The sequence below is a fragment of the Schistocerca gregaria genome, chromosome 6, assembly GCF_023897955.1.
Source record: "Schistocerca gregaria isolate iqSchGreg1 chromosome 6, iqSchGreg1.2, whole genome shotgun sequence".
In the NCBI taxonomy this organism is placed as follows: Eukaryota; Metazoa; Arthropoda; class Insecta; order Orthoptera; family Acrididae; genus Schistocerca; species Schistocerca gregaria.
Window position 1 is genome coordinate 441,261,572 of NC_064925.1, and position 25,303 is coordinate 441,286,874.

Consider the following 25,303-nt stretch of genomic DNA (forward strand, 5'->3'; position numbering starts at 1 on the left):
AGTTTCAAAGACCATTTACTGCCCTCAGTAACTCCTGATTCACGCAGTGTGGAAAGAAGCATGTCTAACGAGGGATGCTTTCTGCGACCATTATAACTGTATATGTGACTCTTAATCACATCTTTTGAGAAATATTGGTGATTTGTTACCTGCTCTTGAGCATTTTTCTTCTTATCTGACTTTTCGGGACATGGGGATCTGCCTCACAGCCTTCTCATATGACTGAAATTTGAACTGGAAAAAAACGTCTCATTGAGCTTTCGAGCTAACTTCAGAAAATTCTGCTTGTATGCAGTTGTTAATTTTGGTAACAAATGTCAGTATCAGAACATAATTCCGGTCATTATTGCATGCCACTAAGGAATTATCTAAATGGGATGGAAATCTATAGATGTAATGTACATGTACAGACAAACCAATGATTAAAATTTCAGAAAAATTGGATGATTTATTCAAGAGAAATAACTTCACAAAGTTAACAGCACTTGGCGGGCTACTTCTGGCGCTTAGGCAGGCACTGCTTTGGCATGGAACTGATTGACAGAGTTGTTTTATGTCCTCTGAGAGACGCGTGCCACAATTCTCTCCAGTTGGTGCGTTACTGAAGTGAAATGAAGAGGAAGCAACTATTTCTGCTCATATGAGTGCAGGGTAATACCAACAGCAGCAGAGAATGGTAATAAAAGGAGTAGGATTTGTTACCGAATAGGAAAGTAGGACAGAGTTATTGTGAACCGTTCACTTGACAGGATTGTTGTCATCAGAATCGACAGAAAACCAACTCTGGAAATAATAGTTCAGGTATACATGCCGAAGACGCAAGCCAAAGATGAAGAGCTATCGATAGTATACGAGGATACTGTTCGAGTTACCCAGTACATAAAGGGAGGTGAAAATCTGATAGTCATGGGGACTGAAATGCTGTTGCAGGGGAAGGAGTAGAAGAAAGGTTTACGGGAGGATATGGGCTTAGCGTTACGGGCGGAAGAGGAGAAAGACTAATTGAGATCTGCAATAAATATCAACCAGTAATAGCGAGTACTCTGTTCAAGAATAACAAGAGGTGGAAGTATACTTGTAAAAGGCCGTAAGATACGGTTAGATTTGTTAGATTACATCATGCTCAGGCAGAGGTTCCGAAAGCAGATACTGGCTTATAAGACGTACCCAGTAGCAGATGTAGACTCAGGTCACAATTTAGTAGTGATGAAGAGCAGGCTTGAGTTTAAAAGATTAGTCAGGAAGAACCAAAACGCAATGAAGTGGGTTACGGAAGCACTAAGGAAGATACGCTTGAAGTTCTATAAGGCTATAGATATTGCTATAAGGAATAGCTCAGTAGGCAGTTCAATTGAAGAGAAATTGACATTTAGGAAAAGGGTAATCACAAATTTGGGAAGGAAAACATGGGTACAAAAGAAGCTAACTGTGAAGAAACCATGGGTAGCAGAAGTACTTCACTTGATCGACGAAATAAGGAAGTAAAAAGGTATGTGGGAAATTCAGGAATACAGAAATAAAAGTCGCTGAGGGACGAAATAAATAATGTAGAGAAGCTAACGCGAAATGTTTGCACGAAAACTGTGTGAAGAAATTGGAAAAGAAATTATTATCGGAAAGACTGACTCAACATATAGAAAAATAAAAACAACCTTCTGTGAAATTAAAAACAAAGATGGTAAAATTAGGAATACAATGAAAATTCCATTCTTCAGAGGAGAGAGCGGATAGGTGGGAAGAGTACACTGAAGGTCAGTATGAGGGCGAAGACTTGTCTGATGTGATGGAAGAAGAAACAGGACTCGTTATAGAAGAGATAAGGGACCCAGTAAGATCTTAACAGAGTTTTGGAAAACTTTGGTTCGAATAAGCGGAAAGGATAGATAGCATTCCATCAGAAATTCTAAAGTCACTGGGGAAGGGGCAACAAAACGACTATACACGTTGGTGTGTAGAATGTGTCAGCCTGGCGACATACCACCAGAATTTCGGAAAAACATCATCCACGCAAATCCGAAGACAGAAACTACCGACTAGTGAGAGAATTATAGCACATTCAGCTTAACAGCTGATATATTAAAGTTGCTGACAAGAGTAATATACAAAGGAAGGAAAGGAATTTTGTGGATCAGCTGGATGACGATCAGTTTGGCTTTAGGAAAGGTAAAGCCACGGGAGAGGCAGTTCTGACGTTGCGGTTGATAATGGAAGCAAGACTTAAGAAAAATGAAGACACGTTCATAGGATTTGTTGACCTGGAAAAACCTTCGACAGTGTCAAATGGTGCAAGATGTCCGAAAGTTCGAGGAAAGTAGGGGTAAGCTAGAGAGAGAGAGAGAGAGAGAGAGAGAGAGAGAGAGAGAGAGAGAGAGAGAGAGAGAGAGACGGAAAATATAAAACACTTACTAGATGCAAGAGGGAAAAATAACTGGAAGATCAAGAAAGATTAAAAAGGGGGTAAGATGGGATGTAGTTTTTCGCCCCTACTGTTGAGTTTATACATCGAAGAAACAATGATGGACACATAAGAATGGTTCAAGAGTGGAATTAAAATCGAAATGAAAGGATGTCAATGATAAGATTCACTGAAGATAGTGCTATCCTCAGTGAAAGTGAAGAAGAATTACAGTCTGTTGAATGGAATGAAAAGTCTAATGAGTACAGACTATGGATTGAGAATAAATCGAAAGAGGACGAAAGTAATGATAAATAGCTGAAATGAGAAGAGCGAGAAAGTCAATTTCAGGATTGATGGTCACGAAGTACATGAAGTTAAGAAATTCTACTACCTAGACAGTAAAATAACCTATGACGGGCTGAACAAGAATAACATCAGAAGCAGACTAACACTGGCAAAAATGGCATTCGTGACCGATAGAAATCTACTAGTCTCAAAGATGGAGCACAGCATTGTACGGTAGTGAAGCATGAATTGTGGGAAAACCCGAACAGAAGATAATCGATGCATTTGAGATGTGGTGCTTCAGAAGAATGTAGAAATTAGGTGGCCTGATAAGGTAAGGAATAAGAAGGATCTGCGCAGAATAGGAGAGGAACGGAACATATGGAAAACACTGACAAGAAGAAGGGATAGAGTGGTAAGACATCTGTTAAGACATCAGGGAATAACTTCCATGCTACTAGTCGTAAAAAAAAAGAGATTGTCAAAGTCCCAGGCTGATTGGAGGACCCTGCTTCAAACGTTCTGGCGGCCTTATTAAGGAAGGTGGCGTCAGCATTCAGGAAGACAAGCAGTAGTAATTGTGCGGGAGGGCTTTATTTCCTGAAATGGAGGTCCAGGACTGCTGGCCATGAAGGGCAACATAACTGGGCGTAGAATGTCGTTGAGGAGCCGCTGTGCCGTAAGCGTGCCAGGGATGACATTCAAAGGGGTCCTGCTACGAGAAGAAGTGGCATCCCCTCACTCTGGCTATTGGGCGGTACGCAGGTGATAGTCGGGACGTGATCCCACCACTGTCCGGGGCGTCTGCAGACTCATAGTAGAATTGTCTTCAGTGATGAATCCAGCTTCGACCTGTTCCCCAGTGGCGAGTGAAGACGTGTCCGAAGAGCCCCGGACAGCAGTGGCGATAACGACATGACTCTCGCCACCTACACGGACCGACAACCAGGAGTGATGATCTGGTGTGCCGTATGTCGTCACAGGAGGAGCACTTTGGTTGTCATCCGCTGCGTCATCGAAAACATACACCGTTTTGTTGCCATTCGTAGATAGCCGTCCTGGGCTTACATTTCAGGAAGCTAATGCCCGCCCGCACACTGCTTGTCTTCGTGAATATCAAACGTTTTCGTAGCCAGTAACGTCGCTGGAACTCTCTCCAACTAAGAACATTTGGAGAATTACGGGCACGGCCTTGCAACCAGTTCTAGATTTTGGCGATCTGAAGGGTCGACTGGACAGAATTTCGCACTATATCGCTCAGGACGATATTCAGCCACTGTGTCAATCAATGCCAGGCCGAGTAGCTGCTTGCATAGGGGACAGAGGTGGACCAAGGCACTATTGACTTGCTTAGTTTGCGAAGCTCTTTCACTTGACAATTCATCCAGTTTTTATGAAATTGTAGTCAATTGTTTGCAGGAGAGCTTCTGTGAAGTTTGGAAGGTAGGAGACGAGGTACTGGTGGAATTTATGCTGTGAGGACGGGGCGTGAGTCGTGCTTGGGTAGCTCAGTTGGTAGAGCACTTGCCCGCGAAAGGCAAAGGTCCCGAGTTCGAATCTCGGTCCGGCACAAAGTTTTAGTCTGCCAGGAAGTTTCGTATCAGCGCACACTCCGCTGTAGAGTGAAAATTTCATTCTAGAAACATTTGTTTGCCTGTACATCTGTCACATCTCTCGATTTCCATCCCATACGGATAGCTACTTGGTCCAGGAGTAACATAGCACACATGGAAAAAGTATTGATTGCAAAAAGCGAGAAATGCGGTCAATACGTAGCGCTCACCTACAGTTACCCTGCAGAGGCCTCTTCAAAAAGTGACAAATTTTAGCTGCACGTCCGAGCAGACAAATTGAAAAAGTGTTGCACCGTCAACATGACTTGCTTTTGTTGGGGTGGAAACCTCTTTCTCACAGTCAGAACTCTTACGAATATAGGAAATCGCTGCGATACCTGTGTATCTAATGGAGGTAAAAGTGAATCAGCAGTCTCACTAGAGTTTAGTAGAACACGTTGTCCCTAATCGTGAGCGAGGCATCTGCGGCTTATGTACAATGTTGAGTCTGTCAACATGGCTCTGTCAGCTGGCCGTAACTTCTGGTTTAAGTCGGATTTATTCGCTGCTCGCATTGTACCTAACGGGCAACGGGCTTGCCGCAATGGATACACCGGTTCCCGTCAGATCAACGAAGTTAAGCGTTGTCTGCGTGGCCGGTACTTGGATGGGTGACCATCCGGGCCGCCATGTGCTGTTGCCATTTTTCGGGGTTCACTCGGCTTCGTGATGCCAACTGGGGAGCTACTCGGCCGAATAGTAGCGGCTCCGGTCAAAGAGAACCATAATAACGACCTGGAGTGCGGTGTGCTTACCATACGCCCCTCCTATCCGCATCTGCATCCAAAGCCGATGATGACACGGCGGTCGGATGGTCCCGATGGGCCACTTGTGGCCTGAAGGCGGAGTATATATTGTATCTAACAATAATCCTGTTCGGAGGTATGCAGGTGGTGCATAATTTTGTTGAGCACACTGTATTCTTCATAAGTGAACCGTAACAATTTAAGAAGATTAGTGACTTCCACAGGTACGATTAGTAAATCTAGTCACATATGCTACGAGAGAGGTGTACTCTATCCGATCAAAAGTATCTAAACAGCTAATATTAGGCGTTAATGTGACGCGTGTCCGCCTTTCACCTTTGACGGATGACCTGCGCTGGGGGCACTTTCATAGCGGGGTGCCTCAATATCTGTGAAGCAATGGCAGCGCATTCTGCTTCAAGATCAGAGACCAGGAAAGGCACTGGATGTTGGGGATGTTGGATATTGGGGTATGGAGCGAACTCTACGTTCTATCTCATCCCAAAGATGTTCCACCGAATTCTGGTGGGAACTGCAGACATCCCAGTCCATTTCAGTATTGTTGTTGTACACAAACCATTGCCTCAGAGATGCTGCTTTCTGACAGGATCCATTGTCATGATCATACAATACTCGTCGTATGAAGTGCTCATATACTACCACATTTAATGTTTTGGTAAACGTAATAAGGCAACCACACATCAACCATGAAAATCCCCATACAGTAAAACCACCTCCTCTGTAATTCAGTGGTAGCGCTGCATATGACGACAGGTAACGTTCTTCACGTATTTCCCGAACCCGAACTCTTCCATCCAACGGCCGGAGGGTGTAGCGTGATTCAATGCTCCAAATCATTCGTTTCCAGTCATCCACTGCGCAGTGGCGTCGGCTGCCCTTTACCTAACTTCAAGTGTAGTTTCGAGGAAAGTGTGTCATATGAGCAGCTGCTCCACCACTGAACCACATTCTTGTTAACTCCCTACTCACTTTTGAACTCAGTACGATATCTAAATCTATATTCCAAAAACTACTCTCAGAAGTATACCACAGAGTACCACAAATCCCGTCTACCTTCCTGTTACAGACTCGAGTGTTGTGTGTGGAACGAACGACTACCTGTAAATCTTACTATCTGCAATTTCTTTGATTTTCCTGCCTTGTCCGTACGGCGAGAAAGCAACGTGTTTTTCCTGTTTCGTTTATCAAACGAATACAGCGTTCTTAACGGTAAATCTCTCCGTTAGACATAACCCGCTCAAAATTCATCCGGACACCGCTAATTACCACTACAGGTCACAAGAGGTGGACCCGCCAATATAAAAGGAGGCGACGAGTATTGCTTCCTCTGGTTAATGCGACTTGTTTCACCCTCGGCAGTGCTCGACTATGCCTGTCCTGTAGTACATAAGGCCTAAATAGTCCTCGTTTAGCTGTGGGTGTACAAACTACTTAAACCTAACTAACCTAAGGACATCACACACATCCATGCCCGAGGCAGGATTCGAACCTGTGACCGTAGCAGTCGCGCGGTTCCGAGCTGAAGCGCCTAGAACCGCTCGGCCACCGCGGCCGGCAGCTATGGTTGTTCCTTCGCGTTTCCACTTCACAGTTAAACTAACAACAGTTGACTTGGACAATTTTAGAAATATTCAAATGTCCCTCATGGGCTTCTTGCTCAGACGGCATCGAATGACTACTCGACTATCGAAGAGTGAGCTCTCCAGACAGACCAATTCTGTTACTGCTTCTCTACTGACAACAAAATACTCGTCGCCTCCTTTTATATTGGCGGGACCGATTCTCGCAACATCTAGTGGCAATTAGCGGCGTCCGGGTGGATTTGATCCGATAATGTATATTATGAAGAGTGTGTACGTTCGAAAAAGCATCATGTAGCACCCATTTATTCTTTGCCATATGACCACTACGGGAAAATCAAAGAAGATGACGTGCTACAGACGCGAAATTTAACCGACAGGAAGAAGATGCTGTGATATGCAAATAATTAGCTTTTCAGAGCATTCACATAAGGTTGGAACCGGTGGCGACACCTACAACGTGCTGATATGAGGAAAGTTTCCACCCGATTTCTCATACACAAACAGCAGTTGACCGGCGTTGCCTGGTGAAACGTTGTTGTGATACCTCGTGTAAGGAGGAGAAATGCGTACCATCACGTTTCCGACTTTGATAAAGGTCGGATTGTACGCTATCGCGATTGCGGTTTATCGTATCGCGACATTGCTGCTCGCGTTGGTCGAGATCGAATTACTGTTAGCAGAATATGGAATCGGTGGGTTGGAGGGCAATACGGAACGCCGTGCTGAATCCGAACGGCCTCGTATCACTAACAGTCGAGATGACAGGCATCGTATCAGCATGGCTGTAACGGACCGTGCAGCCACGTCTCGATCACTGAATCAAGAGATGGGGACGTTTGCAAGACAAGAACCATCTGCACGAACAGTTCGACGCCGTTCGCAGCAGTATGGACTACAGCTCGGAGTCCATGGCTGCGGTTACCCTTGACGCTCAACGACGAACCTGGGTGCACGAATGGCAAGACGTCATTTTTTTTCGGATGAATCCAGGTTCTGTTTACAGCATCACGATGGTCGCATCTGTGTTTGGGGATATCGCGGTGAACGCGGTGGAAGCGTGTATTCTTCATCGCCATACTGGCGTATTACCCGGCGTGATGGTATGGGGTGCCACTGGTTACACTTCTCGGTCACCTCTTGTTCGCATTGACGGCACATTGAACAGTGGCTGTACCCTTCATTCGATCCCTGCGAAACCCTACATTTCAGCAGGATAATGCACGACCGCATGTTGCAAGTCCTGTACGGGACTTTCTGGATACAGAAAATGTTCGACTGCTGCCCTGGCCAGTACATTCTCCAGATCTTTGACCAACTGAAAACGTCTCTTCAGTGGTGGCCGAGCAACTGGCTCGTCACAATACGCCAGTCACTACTTTTGATGAACTGTGGTATCTTGTTATAACTGCATGGGCAGCTGTACCTGTACACGCCATCCAACTTCACTTTTGACTCAATGCCCAGGCGTATCAAGGCCGTTATTAGAGCCAGAGGTGGTTGTCCTGGTTACTGATTTCTCAGAATTTATGCACCCACTGCGTGAAAATGTAATCACATGTCAGTTGTAGTATAATATGTTTGTCCAATGAATACCCGTTTATCATCTGCATTTCTTCTTGGTGTAGCAATTTTAATGGCCAGTAGTGTACTTTCGTGGTCTTGGCATTCGTAGATTAGAGTATTCTGAGATACGCCTCTGAGCTGCTGTTGGAGAGCAACAGTAGTAAGTAATGCTGCCCCTGAAGACGCGGCTGGTGTCTCCTGTTGACATCGTCCCAGCTGACGCGCGCCAGCCTTATATTACGGCAGCACGTGCCCTGACCACTGGAGGTCACTACCGGATATTGGGAGCCCGCCCTCGCCCCTCACAGGGAATATCATTTGGGAGGCGGGGGCCAGGGAATGCCGCTTTTCTGCTCACAGTCTGCGTCCTACGCGGGGACGCTGCGCAGCCGTATTAACCCGAGGACTGTGAAGTTCGAGATTCCTCTGACTGCATCGATTTCTAGGTGCTCTTGAAAACTGAAGTCGAATATTCGAATCCCATCTCATAGAACAATACCTCCGTTTTCAGTTGGTGATTGGCTGGTGTCGGCAGCAGTCGAGACCAGGAGGAGAACAGTTGATTGTGTTGCAAAAGTTCTCGTTTCTCGGTTTAGTTTGCGATTACTTTCGGTTCTAAAGAACAGGACACTCCATCCCCTATGTCTAACTCATTGTGATTGTCAAAAAATAAGGTTGGTAAGTTATATTTTACTGCTACTTCGTTAATAAGGTAAATCACTGTTGGTAATCCATTGTTTAGCAGTGCAGCCAGTTGCGTCTTCAGACAACGTGGACAGATGAAAGCCTTTTGATCCTTACGTAGATGAAGGGCTCGCTTGATGTTAAAAATTGTACTGACGCGTTTCGGGCGCAGCCATCCCCCGAATATGTGCTAAACAATAGCACAATGTCATAAGCGTGAGCGTAATTAGAAAAAGTCGTTAACATTTAAGTTGCGGAAGTATTACAAAGATATGCAAAAAATAATCATACCACATAGAACAGACTTCACATGATATGGAACCGAATGTTCAAATGGGTGTGAATTCCTAAGGGACCAAACTGCTGAGGTCATCGGTTCCTAGACTTACGCACTACTTAAACTAACTTATGCTAAGACAAACACACACACACACACACACACACACACACACACACACACACCCATGCCCAAGGCAGGATTCGAACGTCCGGCGGGATGTGTCATGCAATCCGTCACATGGCGCCTCAAACCAAACAGCCACTCCGCGCGGCAGTATGCAACCACATGCGTCCGTCTTCATCACTTGTCAGCGGACGGAGATATGTTTTTATAGAACAGATCTGAAGATGGTCATTGTAGACCGAAACCGGTAGTTTAACGACAAAAAAATGTGACCACAGACGTAAAGTAAAGGGAATTAAATTGACGGAGAGTTGCTGTTACAGAAAGTAACTGGGAGAAACTGCCACCAGGTGGCGAGGCTGCGATGCTACAGTGACGTTACTTGCTCCCACAGAAATAAAGTTGATAATAATATTACACATAATACAGAGAAAGGAACAAAAACCTAAATATAGAATTAATTGGTAGTTTTTGGTGTTGTAAAGGCGACTCTCCATCAGTTGAATTTTGATGGTGAGGACGTGCGCATGTGGCTGAGTTACTTGGTACGATTACTTTTTGAATAATTTTTGTAATTCCTTCCGCACCTTTACTCTTAATGACTTGTGTGAATTACGCTCCTACTTATGACTTTGCTGTTTTGTTTAGCACACGTTCTAAGACGATCTCGCCCGAAACACATCAATTTAAAAACTCCCAAACAACTGACCATTTCTAGCGACCTGTCAGCACTGATATGTCCTCTAAGTTAACGTCATGGTCGCAGGTATTCTGCGCGACTTTGTCGCACAAAAAGTGAGATGCAAGGGCTGATACATATGATATTCAATTGATTTTGTCTAAGTCACGACTCAAGTGGTCCTTTATCAAATCAACACCTGAATATGCTAGTATGTACATGGAGAGACAAATTACGTAATAACACCATGTTCTTTCGTAATAATAATCTAAGGTATACAGTTCAGTTAGTGTTAGATTATATCGCTCAAAAAAATGTCATGGCTTACTTCTTCTTGTCATTTAAGTATAAATCAGTTTCTTTGCAGCCTCTAACGTGCTTTATGGTGGTATGATTAGTCAGGGCACAACAGCAAATCACAGTGAAGATACGGACACCTTCCGGGTATTCAAGATGTATCTGTAAGAACCGTTTATCACAACCATATGGAAGCTCACAAATTTTGAACGTTTCTGCAACTGGATAAATCAAGGTGGTCGTAACAATGTGTTGAATCTCGCCTTGGTGGAAAAAGGATGCGACAGAGGTTTGCTGCATTTAGCGCAGTTGTAGCTATAGAGGCTTCCGCCGAGCATGGCCATTGCACAATATAACGTAGAATAGCAGTCTGAGAAAGGGTAGAAATGAGTTTCTAAGACATTTATAATATATAAAATCTACCCATGATTTATTGGATTATTTTTAGATTATTATTATTATTATTATTATTATTATTATTACTAAATTTTAAAAATCGATGATATAACGGCAGTACGATTCATTACGAGTATCAAAGTAGGACAGATGATAAACGGGTATTCATTGGACAAACATATCATACTACAACTGACATGTGATTACATTTTCACGCGGTGGGTGCATAAATACTGAGAAATTAGTAACCAGGACAACCACCTCTGGCCGTAATAACTGTCCTGCTTTGCTGTAAAGAAGCAAACCAACATCGACTAGCATAATTCGCGTATGCATGGCGATGTCACAGGCAGAAGATAGATAAAGTATGCAACAAATTTCAAGGGGTAATTCAGACAGAGTGCACTGAAGACATCTATGCCGGGAAGGACTTTTCTGATGACGTGGTAGAACAAGGAACAGCAGTCGATACAGAAGAGACAGGGGATCCAGTATTATAAAACTAATAAAAAAAACTTTCGATGATTTAAGAACATGTAAGGAAGAAAGGATAGATAACATTATATCGAAATGCATAGTCACTGGGGAAATGGCATCAAAACGACTATTGATGTTGATCTGTAGAAGGTATGATGCTGGTGACAAATCATCAGACTTCATTACGGGTAGCCAAACATCATCCGCACAATTCCGAAAACAGGAAAAGCCGACGAGTGCGAGAATTATCGTTCAATTAACTGAACAGTTCAAACATCCAAACTGCTGACAAGTGTAATTTAGAGGAGAATGGAAAATAAAATTGAGAATCAGTTTGGCTTGAAGAAAGGTAAAGGCAGTAGTTCTGATGCTGTTAATAATGGAAACAAGACTGAATAACAATCAAGATACGTTCGTAGGCTTTGTCGACCCGGAAAAAAGTAGACAATGTAAAATGGTGCTAGATGTTCGAAATTCTGAGGAATATTGGGCTTCAACTACAGGCAAAGACTGGTAACATACACTGAAGAGCCGAGGAAACTGGTACACATGGCCAATATCGTGTAGGGCCCCCGCGAGCACGCAGAAGGGCCGCAACACGACGTGGCATGGACTGCACTAATGCCTGTAGTAGTGCTGGATGGAACTGACTCCATGAATCGTGCAGGACTGTCCATAATCCTTAAGGGTACGAAAGGGTGGAGATCTCTTCAGAACAGCACGTTACAAAGTATCCCAGATATGAACAATAATGTTCATGTCTGGGAAGTCTGGTGGCCAACGGAAGTGTTTAAACTCAGAAGAGGATTCCTAGAGCTACTCTGTGGCATTTATGGACGTGTGGGGTGCGCATTATCCTGCTGCAATTGTCCAAGTCCGTCGGAATGCATAATGCACGCAGGTGATGAGACAGGATGCCTTGGTACGTATCACCAGTCAGAGTCGTATCTAGACGTGTCAGGGGTCGCGTATCACTTCAACTGCACAAAAACCGCACCATTATAAAGTCTCCAAAAGCTTGAACAGCCCCCTACTGACGTGCAGGGTCCATGGATTCATGAGGGTTTTTCCGTACCCGCACACGTCCATCCGCACGATACAATTTGAAATGGGACGGACTCGTCCCACCAGGAAACATGTTTCCAGTCATAAACAGTCCAATGTCGGTGTTGACGGGCCCATGTGAGGCGTAAAGCTGCGTGTCGTGCAGTTGTCAAGGGTACACGAGTAGGCCTTTTGAATGGTTCGAACGCTGACACTTGTTGATGGCCTCGCATTGCAATCTGCACCCATTTGACGAAGGGCTGTACTTCTGTCACGGTGAATAATTCTCTTCAGTCGTCGTTGGTCCCGTTCTTGCAGGACCTTTTTCCGACCGCAGCGATGTCAAAGATTTGATGTTTCACCGGATTACTGATACTCAGGATACACTTGTGAAATGGTCGTACAGAAAAATCCTCTCTTCATGGCTACGTCTTCGGACCCCGGGTTCGATCCCCGCCACTGCATAAATTTTGATAAATAATTAGCATTGGAGGCCGAAGACTTCCGGTATAAGAAGTCAGCCTCATTCTGCCAACGGCCTTGTCAAAGAGGGCGGAGGAGCGGATAGAGGTTCAGGGCACTCTCTTGTCCTAGGGGTGGGAAATTGCCCCTAAAGGCGGAAGAATCAACAATGATCAACGACATTAGGATGCGGAAGGCAATGGAAACCACTGCATTAAAGACATTTAACGTGTATCCACAGGACATGTGGCCTGTAGTTGAAGAAGTGTCATGATGATCTCTCCATTAACAAAAGATTCCGGTATAGTCCCCCATTCGGATCTCTGGGAGGGGACTCCCAAGGGGGAGGTTACCATGAGAAAAAGATTGAATAATCAACGAAAGGATAATGTTCTACGAGTCGGGGCGTGGAATGTCAGAAGCTTGAACGTGGTAGGGAAACTAGAAAATCTGAAAAGGGAAATGCAAAGGCTCAATCTAGATATAGTAGGGGTCGGTGAAGTGGAAGGAAGACAAGGATTTCTGGTCAGATGAGTATCGGGTAATATCAACAGCAGCAGAAAATGGTATAAAAGGTGTAGGATTCGTTATGAGTAGGAAGATAGGGCAGAGAGTTTGTTACTGTGAACAGTTCATTGACTGGGTTGTTCTAATCAGAATCGACATCAGACCATCACCGACAACGATAGTTCAGGTATACATGCCGACGTCGCAAGCTGAAGATGAACAGATAGAGAAAGTCTATGAGGATGTTGAAAGGGTAATGCAGTATGTAAAGGGGGACGAAAATCTAATAGTCATGGGCGACTGGAATGCAGTTGTAGGGGAAGGAGTAGAAGAAAAGGTTACAGGAGAATATGGGCGTGGGACAAGGAATGAAAGAGGAGAAAGACTAATTGAGTTCTGTAACAAGTTTCAGCTAGTAATAGCGAATACCCTGTTCAAGAATCACAAGAGGAGGAGGTACACTTGGAAAAGGCCGGGAGATATGGGAAGATTTCAATTAGATAACATGATGGTCAGACAGAGATTCCGAAATCAGATACTGGATTGTAAGGCGTACCCAGGAGCAGACATAGACAGAGATCACAATATAGTAGTGATGAAGAGTAGGCTGAAGTTCAAGACATTAGTCAGGAAGAATCAATACGCTAAGAAGTGGGATACGGAAGTACTAAGGAATGACGAGATACGTTTGAAGTTCTCTAACGTTATAGATACAGCAATAAGGAATAGCGCAGAAGGCAACACAGTTGAAGAGGAATGGACGTCTCTAAAAAGGGCCTTCACAGAAGTTTGGAAGGAAACGTAGGTACAAAGGAGGTAGCTGCGAAGAAACCATGGGTAACAGAGGAAATACTTCAGTTGATTGATGAAAGGAGGAAGTACAAACATGTACCGGGAAAATCAGGAATACAGAAATACAAGTCGCTGAGGAATGAAATAAATAGGAAGTGCAGGGAAGCTAAGACGAAATGGCTGCAGGAAAAATGTGAAGACATCGAAAAAGATATGATTGTCGGAAGGACAGACTCAGCATACAGGAAAGTCAAAACAACCTTTGGTGACATTAAAAGCAACAGTGGTAACATTAAGAGCGCAACGGGAATTCCACTGTTAAATGCAGAGGAGAGAGCAGATAGGTGGAAAGAATACATTGAAAGCCTCTGAGGGTGAAGATTTGTCTGGTGTGATAGAAGAAGAAACAGGATCCGATTTAGAAGAGATAAGGGATCCAGTATTAGAATCGGAATTTAAAAGAGCTTTGGAGGACTTACGGTCAAATAAGGCAGAAGAGATAGATAACATTCCATCAGAATTTCTAAAATCATTAGGGGAAGTGGCAACATAACGACTATTCACGTTGGTGTGTAGAATATATGAGTCTGGCGACATACCATCTGACTTTCGGAAAAGCTTCATCCACACAATTCCGAAGACGGCAAGAGCTGAAAAGTGCGAGAATTATCGCACAATCAGCTTAACAGCTCATGCATCGAAGCTGCTTACAAGAATAATATACAGAAGAATGGAAAAGAAAATTTAGAATGCGCTAGGTGACGATCAGTTTGGCTTTAGGAAAAGTAAAGGCACGAGAGAGGCAATTCTGACGTTACGGCTAATAATGGAAGCAAGGCTAAAGAAAAATCGAGACACGTTCATAGGATTTGTCGACCTGGAAAAAGCGTTCGACAATATAAAATGGTGCAAGCTGTTAAAGATTCTGAAAAAAGTAGGAGTAAGCTACAGGGAGAGACGAGTCATACACAATATGTACAACAACCAAGAGGGAATAATAAGAGTGCACGATCAAGAACGAAGTGCTCGTATTAAGAAGGGTGTAAGACAAGGCTGTAACGTTTCGCCCCTACTCTTCAATCTGTACATCGAGGAAGCAATGATGGAAATAAAAGAAAGGTTCAGGAGTGGAATTAAAATACAAGGTGAAAGGATATCAATGATAAGATTCGCTGATGACATTGCTATCCTGAGTGAAAGTGAAGAAGAATTAAATGATCTGCTGAACGGAATGAACAGTCTAATGAGTACACAGTATGGTTTGATTGTAAATCGGAGAAAGACGAAGGTAATGAGAAGTAGTAGAAATGAGAACAGCGAAAAACTTAACATCAGGATTTATGGTCATGAAGTCAATGAAGTTAAGGAATTCTGCTACCTAGGCAGTAAAATAACCAATGACGGACGGAGCAAGGAAGACATCAAAAGCAGACTCGCTATGGCAAAAAAGGCATTTCTGGCCAAGAGAAGTCTACTAATATCAAATACCGGCCTTAATATGAGGAAGAAATTTCTGAGGATGTACGTCTGGAGTACAGCATTGTATGGTAGTGAAACATGGACTGTGGGAAAACCGGAACAGAAGAGAATCGAAGCGTTTGAGATGTGGTGCTATAGACGAATGTTGAAAATTAGGTGGACTGATAAAGTAAGGAATGAGGAGGTTCTACGCAGAATCGGAGAGGAAAGGAATATGTGGAAAATACTGATAAGGAGAAGGGACAAGGTGATAGGACATCTGCTAAGACATGAGGGAATGACTTCCATGGTACTAGAGGGAGCTGTAGAGGGCAAAAACTGTAGAGGAAGACAGAGATTGGAATACGTCAAGCAAATGAAGACGGTAGCACAGGAAAGGAATTCGTGTCGGGCCGCATCAAACCAGTCAGTAGACCGATGACAAAAAAACCAATATACAACTGTGTATGAAGTGGCGGCGTGAGAGGGGGGAGGGAGGTTACTATAATTGAGAATGAAACAACAGCCGTCTTACTTTGTTACTTTTTGTAACAAACAAATTAGTGTCTTCTGTTAGAAAGGCAGGTGATCTACCCAGAACATAACATTTGTTTAGCACTGCATTCTTTGTGTCAGTGAAAAGTTTAAACACTAACAGCAAAGTGTGCACATAAAAACATAACTTTTCTAATCGCAGTAAAATGAACATTACAGTGACGCCGGAACCTAACGTGGAACTTCATGCAAGTCTATGCATTTCGTGTTACTCGCTTTTTTTGCACGTTACTGTCTAACAAAACTCATACCGGGACATCCATGTTAACGCGGTCATGTATCTTATACCTGCGCGAACTCCGAACTTTGAATAACATTTCATAGAGCTTCGTATACGTTCTAAAATGATCATTTAGAGTTAAAAGTATGAGTTGTCTTGGTTAACATATAAATTAAAACGCTCAGTGAAAGTGAAGGAGGATTACAGGATGCGGTGAATGGAACAGTCGAATGAGTACAGAATATGGATCAAGAGAAAACTGAAGAAAGAGGAACATAATGAGCAGTACAAGGAACGACATTAGCGGTAAACTTACCATCAAAATTGGTAATTACAAAGTAGTCAAAATTAAGGAATTCTGCTACATTGGTAGCAAAATAACATGTGACAGAAGAAGCAAGGAGCACGTTAAAAGGAGATAATGACACGCAATGGCGACGTTGCTGGCCAAGATAAGTCTGCTATTGTCAGGTGTTCGCCTTAATCTGAGTAGAAATATCGTACGGTTGGAGCACATCATTGTATGGTAGTGAATCACGGAATGAAGGAGAAGTGGAACAGAAGATAATACAAGCGTTTGACATGTGACGCTACAGAAGAATGTTGAAACTTGGACTGATAAGGAAGGAGGAATATAGTAGCATGTGGAAAGTACTGACGAGACGGGGCGACCAGGATGATAGGACATGTGTTAAGACATCAGGGAATGACTTGCATCGTACGAGAGGGAGCTGTAGAGGAAGACAGAGAGTGGAATGCATCCAGCTAATATTTGATACCGTAGAGTGCAAGTGCTCCTTTGAGATGAGTAAGTTGGCATAGGAAAGGAATTCGTGGCGAGCCGCATCAAACCACAGAGAACCAGCATTTGCAGCCGACTGCAGAACGATTCTGTTGCCTCTTACAAGGACCACGAAGATAAGATACGATAAATTAGGGGACATACGTAGGCATATAGGTAGTCATTTCTCCCTCGTTCTATTTGTGAGTGGAACAGAAGAGAAAATGACTAGCAGGGGTGCGGGGTACCTTTCTGGCACCCGCCATAAGGTGCACTGCGCAGTATCGACGTAGATGTGAATTTAGATGTAGATGTAAGAGGCTAATGACTGAAAAAGTTCGAATGTCTCTCCGGTGGAATTAATATTCAAATAATTTCTCTGAAATTTGTTGTTACTGCTGTTCAAGTGAACTGTTAAAATGAAGCAACAAAAAGATGCCTGCGCTGTGACGGCTGCATCAGAAATGCCAGTGACCGCGCGATGTAAAAGCGGCAGTGCGGTGCGTTGTTTGCTGAGGCTGCGCCGCCACCGGCCGGGACGCCAATTAGTTGTGAAACAAGTCGCGGGCTGCAGCTGCCCCCGGGGCCGCCGATATATCAGGGCCTCAACTTGCGAATGCCGGCCGCCCCCGGCTCCGCACCGCGCATAAATATCGCCGATCGCGGACAGCGGGGGTAGGCAGTAGGCGCAGCTCGCCAGTTGGGACCCAGCGGCGCCGATCGAACACTGCCCGCCTGTGAACCTTCTGGCGACGCCGCTGTTGCGGTCTTAGGACAGCGAGGGCGAGCCTCAAATATTTCTTCTCGTTCATCACTACTCACACTGGTCTGATGCGGCCTGCCACTGCTTACAACCACGTATTAATCTTTTTATCTCACAGTACTATTTACACACAATATCCATAAGGTGCTTTTTTTAAAAAAAGGAAAAGCAGGCAAAGTGTGCCGGCGACCCAGCGACCGTTCAAACATTGATTGATACGTAATCAGCATGGTTTCAGAAAACATCGTTCTTGTGCAACGCAGCTAGCTATTTATTCGCACGAAGTAATGGGCGATATCGACAGGGGATCTCAAGTTGATTCCGTATTTCTAGATTTCCGGAAAGCTTTTGACATCGTTCCTCACAAGCGACTTCTAATCAAGTTGCGGGCCTATGGGGTATCGTCTCAGTTGTGCGACTAGATTCGCGATTTCCTGTCAGGAAGGTCGCAGTTCGTAGTAATAGACGGCAAATCATCGAGTAAAACTGAAGTGATATCAGGTGTTCCCCAGGGAAGCGTCCTGGGACCTCTGCTGTTCCTCATCTATATAAATGACCTGGGTGATAACCTGAGCAGTTCTCTTAGGTTGTTCGCAGATGATGCTGTATTTACCGTCTAGTAAGGTCATCCGATGACCAGTATCAGTTGCAAAGAGATTTAGAAAAGATTGCTGTATTGTGTGGCAGGTGGCAGTTGACGCTAAATAACGAAAAGTGTGAGGTGATCCACATGAGTTCGAAAAGAAATCCGTTGGAATTCGATTACTCGATAAATAGTACAGTTCTCAGGGCTGTCAATTCAACTAAGTACTTGAGTGTTAAAATTACGATCAACTTCAGTTGGAAAGACCACATAGATAATATTGTGGGGAAGGCGAGCCAAAGGTTGCGTTTCATTGGCAGGACACTTAGAAGATATAACAAATCCACTAAAGAGACAACTTACACTACACTCGTTCGTCCTCTGTTATAATATTGCTGTGCGGTGCGGGATCCTTACCAGGTGGGATTGACGGAGGACATCGAAAGGGTGCAAAAAAGGCAGCTAGTTTGGTATTATCACGTAATAGGGGAGAGATTGTGGCAGATATGATACGCGAGTTGGGATGGAAGTCATTAAAGCAAAGACTATTTCGTCGCGGCGAGATCTATTTACGAAATTTGTCACCAACTTACGAATGCAAAAATATTTTGTTGTGCCCAACTTACATAGGAAGGAATGATCATCAAAATAAAATAAGAGAAATCAGAGTTCGAACAGAAAGGTTTAGGTTGTTGTTTTCCCCGCGCGCTGTTCGGGACTGGAATGGTAGAGAGATAGTATGGTTGTGGTTCGATGAACCCTCTGCCAAGCACTGAAATGTGAATTGCAGAGTAATCATGTAGATGTAAATAACATACGGATGGAAGATCCACTGATAACAAACAATTTGATTTCAGGACTAGTTTCGTCCGTCAGATTATCGTCGCCCTGGTGGCAACACGTTACGGAGTTCACAGCATCGTTCGGTACCAAGCAAGATAGCTTTGTCTTTGGCTGTGGTATCGAACTGTACTTCCAGCCTAATGTGTTGCTTCCGGGGCAACGTTTATGTGATGATGCTCTTGTCTGCTGCGGGAGCCCGGTTGTAAAATCAAATTATGTGTGATCTGTGCCTGTTCTACGTCTTGCACTACCTAACAAAGGGAGCGAGGCACCTAGAGAACCTAGGTTGGATGTCAATGTAACTTCTTTTACTTACTCACTAACACCTAGTTTTGTAAACGATTTAGTGTCGCAGTACACTGAGACAGGCAGAATGACCGTCAAAGTACATTTATGTTGTGCGTGTTAAGTCTTTTTACCAGGCTTGTTAGGGTGTATGGAGATGTCGTGTAGTCCTGTGGGACAGCTTTATCAGCACCTGACGGATTTTGAAAGCAGCCTCATTGTAGTCTCCATTTGGCCGGCTGGTCGAATCGTGAAATAATGAGATTTTTGTAATACCCAAATGTGACAGTGACTCGAAGTTAGACGGCATGGGAATTTGATGGCAAGTATACTCGTTGTCCAGCTACCAGACGACCACATTTTACCACCACAAGGGATGATCACCGTATTGTGTAAGCAAGCACATCAATACCACATCTGCGCCTGTCATTAGAGAACAATTACTGGACTCCTTGTACCATTGGTTTGACACTAACAGCAGCGCGTAAGATCCTGTGCATAGACTTCTGTCAACACCCCTACACACATGACGGCATTTGGAGTGGTGCAGTGACTGGCATGGACGAACTGCTGATGAACGACGCACATTGTGTTCAGTGGTGAGAACTGCGGTTCAACATTACCTCGCATGATCACCGGCGAGTATAGCGGTAACATAGGGAGATATCTCATGCTTCAAACGTTTAGTCATACGGCAGCATGGTGCATTACTTTTCGATACCCAAACTTTACTGAAATGAATACCCCTAGCTGCATACGGGCGTTGATATAAGTTAACTGGGGCAGTTGAAAATGTGTGCCCCGACCGGGTCTCGAACCTGGGATCTCCTGCTTACATGGCAGATGCTCTATCCATCTGAGCCACCGAGGACACAGAGGACAGTGTGACTGCAGGGACTTATCTCTGGCACGCCTCCCGTGAGGCCCACATTCCCAACTTTTTGTACCGCATTATATTCATAGTGCCCCGTGTTGCCGATTCCCGGAAGAGCTCTGGCACTGTTCGTGCATCCGCACAGAAGAAGATGGTCAAATGGCCTGTGAGTCTGAATTATATACATATGAAGATGGTATCTGTTCTTTAGGACATGTCCGAAGGACAGATACCATCTTCATATATACCAAACTGTAGTGTCTAGGAAGCCTGCATACTCGGTTCACTACACAAACAAACAAGTCGTATTAATGAGTTTTGTTACAAAAAGAAAATTACAATACTTAACTTAGGCAACTGCACAGTTGTCAGTAGCAGAGGGCGACATGCAAAGTAAGCTATGTTCTTCAGTATAGACAACCCCATGTCTGTGCTACATAGAGAGTACAAGCGAAGTGACTAGCGTTGACGCTGCTATCGAAGTCACTAATACTGAAGCTGCTATTGAACTGCGCCGTCGCAAGTCGGTCGTGACGCTTACGTCCTGTTCACATAGGTACCGCTACGTCACGTTGTCGTCCTGGAAGGAGGTCCGGTCAGTGTGCGACTGGCCAACTTCTTCTCACAGCCATCTCTTCTCTGTCGTTAGGCGTCGGCGTTTGACTTTTAACACAAACCATGTGGTAGAGAACGCGGGAGGGGGGAGGGCAGAGGGGGCTGTGTGTGTGGACAGCCACTGCATATCTCTCAGCTGTTCCAGTGTTCTTATTCTACTTATGATGTACCTTTTGCATTTCTTGCTTTTGTGTTGTCTTCAAGGCACAGAGAAAAGGTGAAGCGGTAGCCCAGTATACAGCGAGCTCCTACCGATAGGTATTTTTGTTTTTCAAATGTTAAAACACATAAGATGTTTTCCCTGTTACTCGATAAGTGGTAGTACTCGCTCTCTGATAATGAACGAAGGAAGAATATAGCATTATTTTACCAGTGAAGTTGTAGGAGTCATTATCCCGAGTTGAACTGTGATATATAAACATCCAAGAGCCCACCTGTGTACTTCGTGGTTATCACGAAGATCTGATTACAGCGTTGTGGACATGGACAAGATTCTATAGGTGGATACGGCGATCGGACGTAGTATTATTAATTGGTAAGCATCAATCTACAAGAAGAGAGAGACTATTTCGTTCATGTGGAACGAATATGAAAAGAGTTTTTACCCATTTACAGGCATATCTCAACTTATTGTGCTTGTCCGAGACTCCGAAACATTAATCTCATTATTTCCATATACATAACCTTAATTTTTTATTTTATATACTTCACGCTGTACATACACAGAAAAAGAATTATTGATAACCTTCTTCAATGCAAATTCCATTAAACTGTCAATGGAATGCGTTGCCTCCTTACCACTTAAAAAGATAAAGCGTCTTAGATATAGTCTAGCTTGATATTCGCATAATCGGGGTTTGATGATTGAGAGAAGTGTGAATAAACAAAATACACCGTTTTTTAAGCAGTAACAACTGTAGAGCATCCAACTTGTAGGTATTTGTACATTTTCTAGCACACACACGTACACATATAACTGCTGCTGTTGTAACCATATATTTGAGTTTCGAAACGGTGGGTTGTTGTACTGCTCTATATTCCGCATTGATGCGCTCTTGACGATGTCATGCAGTCACAGCACTTTTTCACATGGTTTGTGTTGTGGTTGGCAGGAGAGCCAACACCGTGTTACTAGAGGAGGCCGAAAGTCAAGCGTTTTAGCTCACGCAGGCTGGCGTGAGGTCTGGAACAGGACAAGGAAATTAGAATTTAGAAAAACTGACTTAGCTGCTGGAATACTTAACTTTAATCCATTAATGACGAACGTCGGTTTTGACGGTACATACTCCACAATATCAATGTTGTTGTTGTGATCTTCAGTCCAGAGACTGGTTTGATGCAGCTCTCCATGCTACTCTATCCTGTGCAAGCTTCTTCATCTCCCAGTACCTAGAATATCAATAGTAACTGATAATGGCTCCTTGCTAGGTCGTAGCAAATAACGTAGCTGAAGGCTATGCTAACTATCGTCTCGGCAAATGAGAGCGTATTTAGTCAGTGAACCATCGGTAGCAAAGTTGGCTGTACAACTGGGGGCGAGTGCTAGGAAGTCTCTCTAGACCCGCCGTGTGGCGGCGCTCGGTCTGCAATCACTGATAGTGGCGACACGCGGGTCCGACTTATACTACCGGACCGCGGCCGATTTAAAGGCTACCACCTAGCAAGTGTGGTGTCTGGCGGGGACTCCACAGTTTGATGTAAACAATCCATTCTCTATGATCTTAGGTTCGGAGTGATGTCACCATATATTCATATAACGCCGCCTCATCATGTCAGGGTTTTCCATGATGACAGCGAGCAAGCATTCAATGGTCTTAGAACAACGTACTATGCTAAATGGTTTGGCTGAAGCAACGAGCGTGGAATACTTCGTTAACATAATGGAGAATACAATGAACGCAAACATCTTTAAAGAGAAATCCTCGACACTTGTAAAACCCTGTTTACCCACAACGATGTTTGAGACGTTGTCGTAAAATGTGCTGCACGTCGTGCAATACGTCTGTCCATACTACAGTTTGTAAGGTACCTGTAAGACGGGAATGGTCTGCATGGCGCTAATGTAGTAATAAAGCATATTCTGCTGTACCTAGAGGGAAGATTTGTGGTTATTCAGATTCAGTACTTATGTCCGCAGTTCTAGATTTCACTGCTTCTTTTTCCTAGAGCAGTCTTATCACCACTCCAATAGATGATGATGATGATGATGATGATGATGCTTGGTTTGTGGGGCGCTCAACTGCCCGGTAATCAGCGCCCCTACAAAGTTCCAATTTTTACACAGTCTAATTTTTTACCCAATCCAGTCTAGTCATTGTCACGGATGATGATAAAAACGATGGGGACAACAAAAACACCCGGCCGGGAATCGAACACGGGACCCCGTGGTCCAGAAGCACCAAGGCTCGCCACTAGACCAAGAGCTGCGGACCCCACTCCAATAGATACAACAAGAATTATAATTGCTACATTGCACCCGCTATTCCAAATTGAATCAAACATTTTCTATGGGATTGTGATCAGGTGATTTAGTGGGAAGGCCTCGCCGTCGTTGTTGTAGCAGGGTTAGGATGGGATGTGTAATTAGGGACCCCTCTACAGGTTGTGATGGCGTGTCTTGTTGATAACTAGGGCAGCAGGAACCTGGAGTTAGGTGGATGTTCACTGATAAATCATAGCAGTGCACTGTTAGCCGTTTATTCAGTGTGTCGGGTAGGTGAGTTGAGTCGTATCGATGCAGTCAGCAGCCAGTGACAGACCATGGTCCTGGGATGTGCACTGCGTGCTGAACTTCGAAGACCCAGTGAGCTCGCAGCGTCGCCCCGCTAGCAAGGGAACAGTACGAACTCCACATAACGGATTTGATTAATATTGGCAGAGTGTGTAGGGCACGACTAGGAATAACATACGTATACAGGAAGACGTAACTTCTAACCGTTTTTCAGAAAATCAAGTCTGAAAATTATAGGAAAGGTAAAGGCACCAGAGAGGTAGATCCGACGTTGCGGTTGATAATGGAAGCTAGACTGAAGAAAAGTGGGGACATGCTTATTGGATTTGTCGACCTGGAAAAATGCCCGACAGTGTAAAACGGTGCAAGACGTTCGAAGTTCTGAGAAAATAGGGGGTGGCCAATAGGGAAAGACGGTTAATATACAATACGTATGGAACTAAGAGGGAAGAACAACAGTGGAAGAGGAAGAACGAAATGCTCAGAGTGTACAGGGATGTAGTCTTTCACCCTGTTTATGTGAGCAACAGAACAATAATCAGTTTAAGACTTTAAATAAACTTAACGAAAACAAATGAATCTAACAATCTGTACATCGAAAAAGCGATTGCGGGAATAAAAGAAAGGTTAGAGTGAGATTGAAATTCAGGTTGAAAGGAGTGTATATCAGTTATAAGATTCGCTGATGACATTGCTATACTCAGTGAAGGTGAAGAAAAATTACAGGATCTGTTGAAAGGAATGACCAGTCTAATGCGTACAGAATATGGACCGAGAGTAAATCGAAGAAAGACTAAGGTAATAAGAAGTAGCAGAAATGAGAACAGTGAGAAATGTAACATCAGAGTAGGAGACCAAGAAGTAGACTAGGTTAAGAAATTCTTGTACCTAGGCAGCAAAATAATCGGACGGAGGAAGGAGGACATAAAGAGCAGACTAGCTGCGGCAAAAAGGGCACCTGTGGCCTAAAGGAGTCTACTAGTATGAAACATAGGCATAGTTAGAGGAAGAAATTTCTGAGAATGTACATTGGGAGCATAGCATTGTATGTTGGTGAAACATGGACTGCGGGAACACCAGAACAGAAGAGAACAGAAGTATTTGAGAGGTGGTGCTACACAGGAATGTTGAAAATTAGGTGGACTGATAAGGCAAGGAACGAAGAGTTTTATAGCAGAATCGGTGAGAGAGGGAATATACGAAAATCAGGACAAGAAGAAGGGACAGGATGATATCTGTTAAGATACCTGTGAAATGGAAAAAAGTCATTAACTGTGGGGAAATTGGAAAAGAAGAGAAGATAAGCGAAGCTATAGAAGGAATTTGAAAGTTAGGTGTACTAATAAAAACCGGCGAAAAGTGTGGCATGTGTAAACACTGACACGAAGGGACAATATGGTGGGACATTTGTTAAGACAACAAAGAATTACTTACATGCTACTTGAAGGAGATGTTGAGGGTAAAAGGTGTAGGGGAAGAAAGAAATTGGAATACATCGAGCAAATAATTGAGGACTTAGATTGGAAGTAGTACTCTGAAATGAAAATGAATTCATGGAAGGCCGCATCGATCCAGTGAGAAGACAGGTGAGACATTAGCGTTCACGGAATCCGCAGCAGAGCGAGTAAGCGCTTAGTTTCACATG

The 25,303-nt window shown here is 43.9% G+C and overlaps 1 protein-coding gene and 1 non-coding gene across 2 annotated transcripts in view; both read left to right on the forward strand.

The window, feature by feature from the left end:
• Nucleotides 1-25,303, forward strand: part of LOC126278302 (protein CBFA2T1-like) — a 1,072,749-nt gene that overhangs the window by 56,500 nt on the left and 990,946 nt on the right. The window lies entirely within an intron of this gene.
• On the forward strand, nucleotides 4,180-4,254 carry Trnas-cga (transfer RNA serine (anticodon CGA)). The gene has a single exon. It is a non-coding gene; the product is annotated as a tRNA-Ser (tRNA).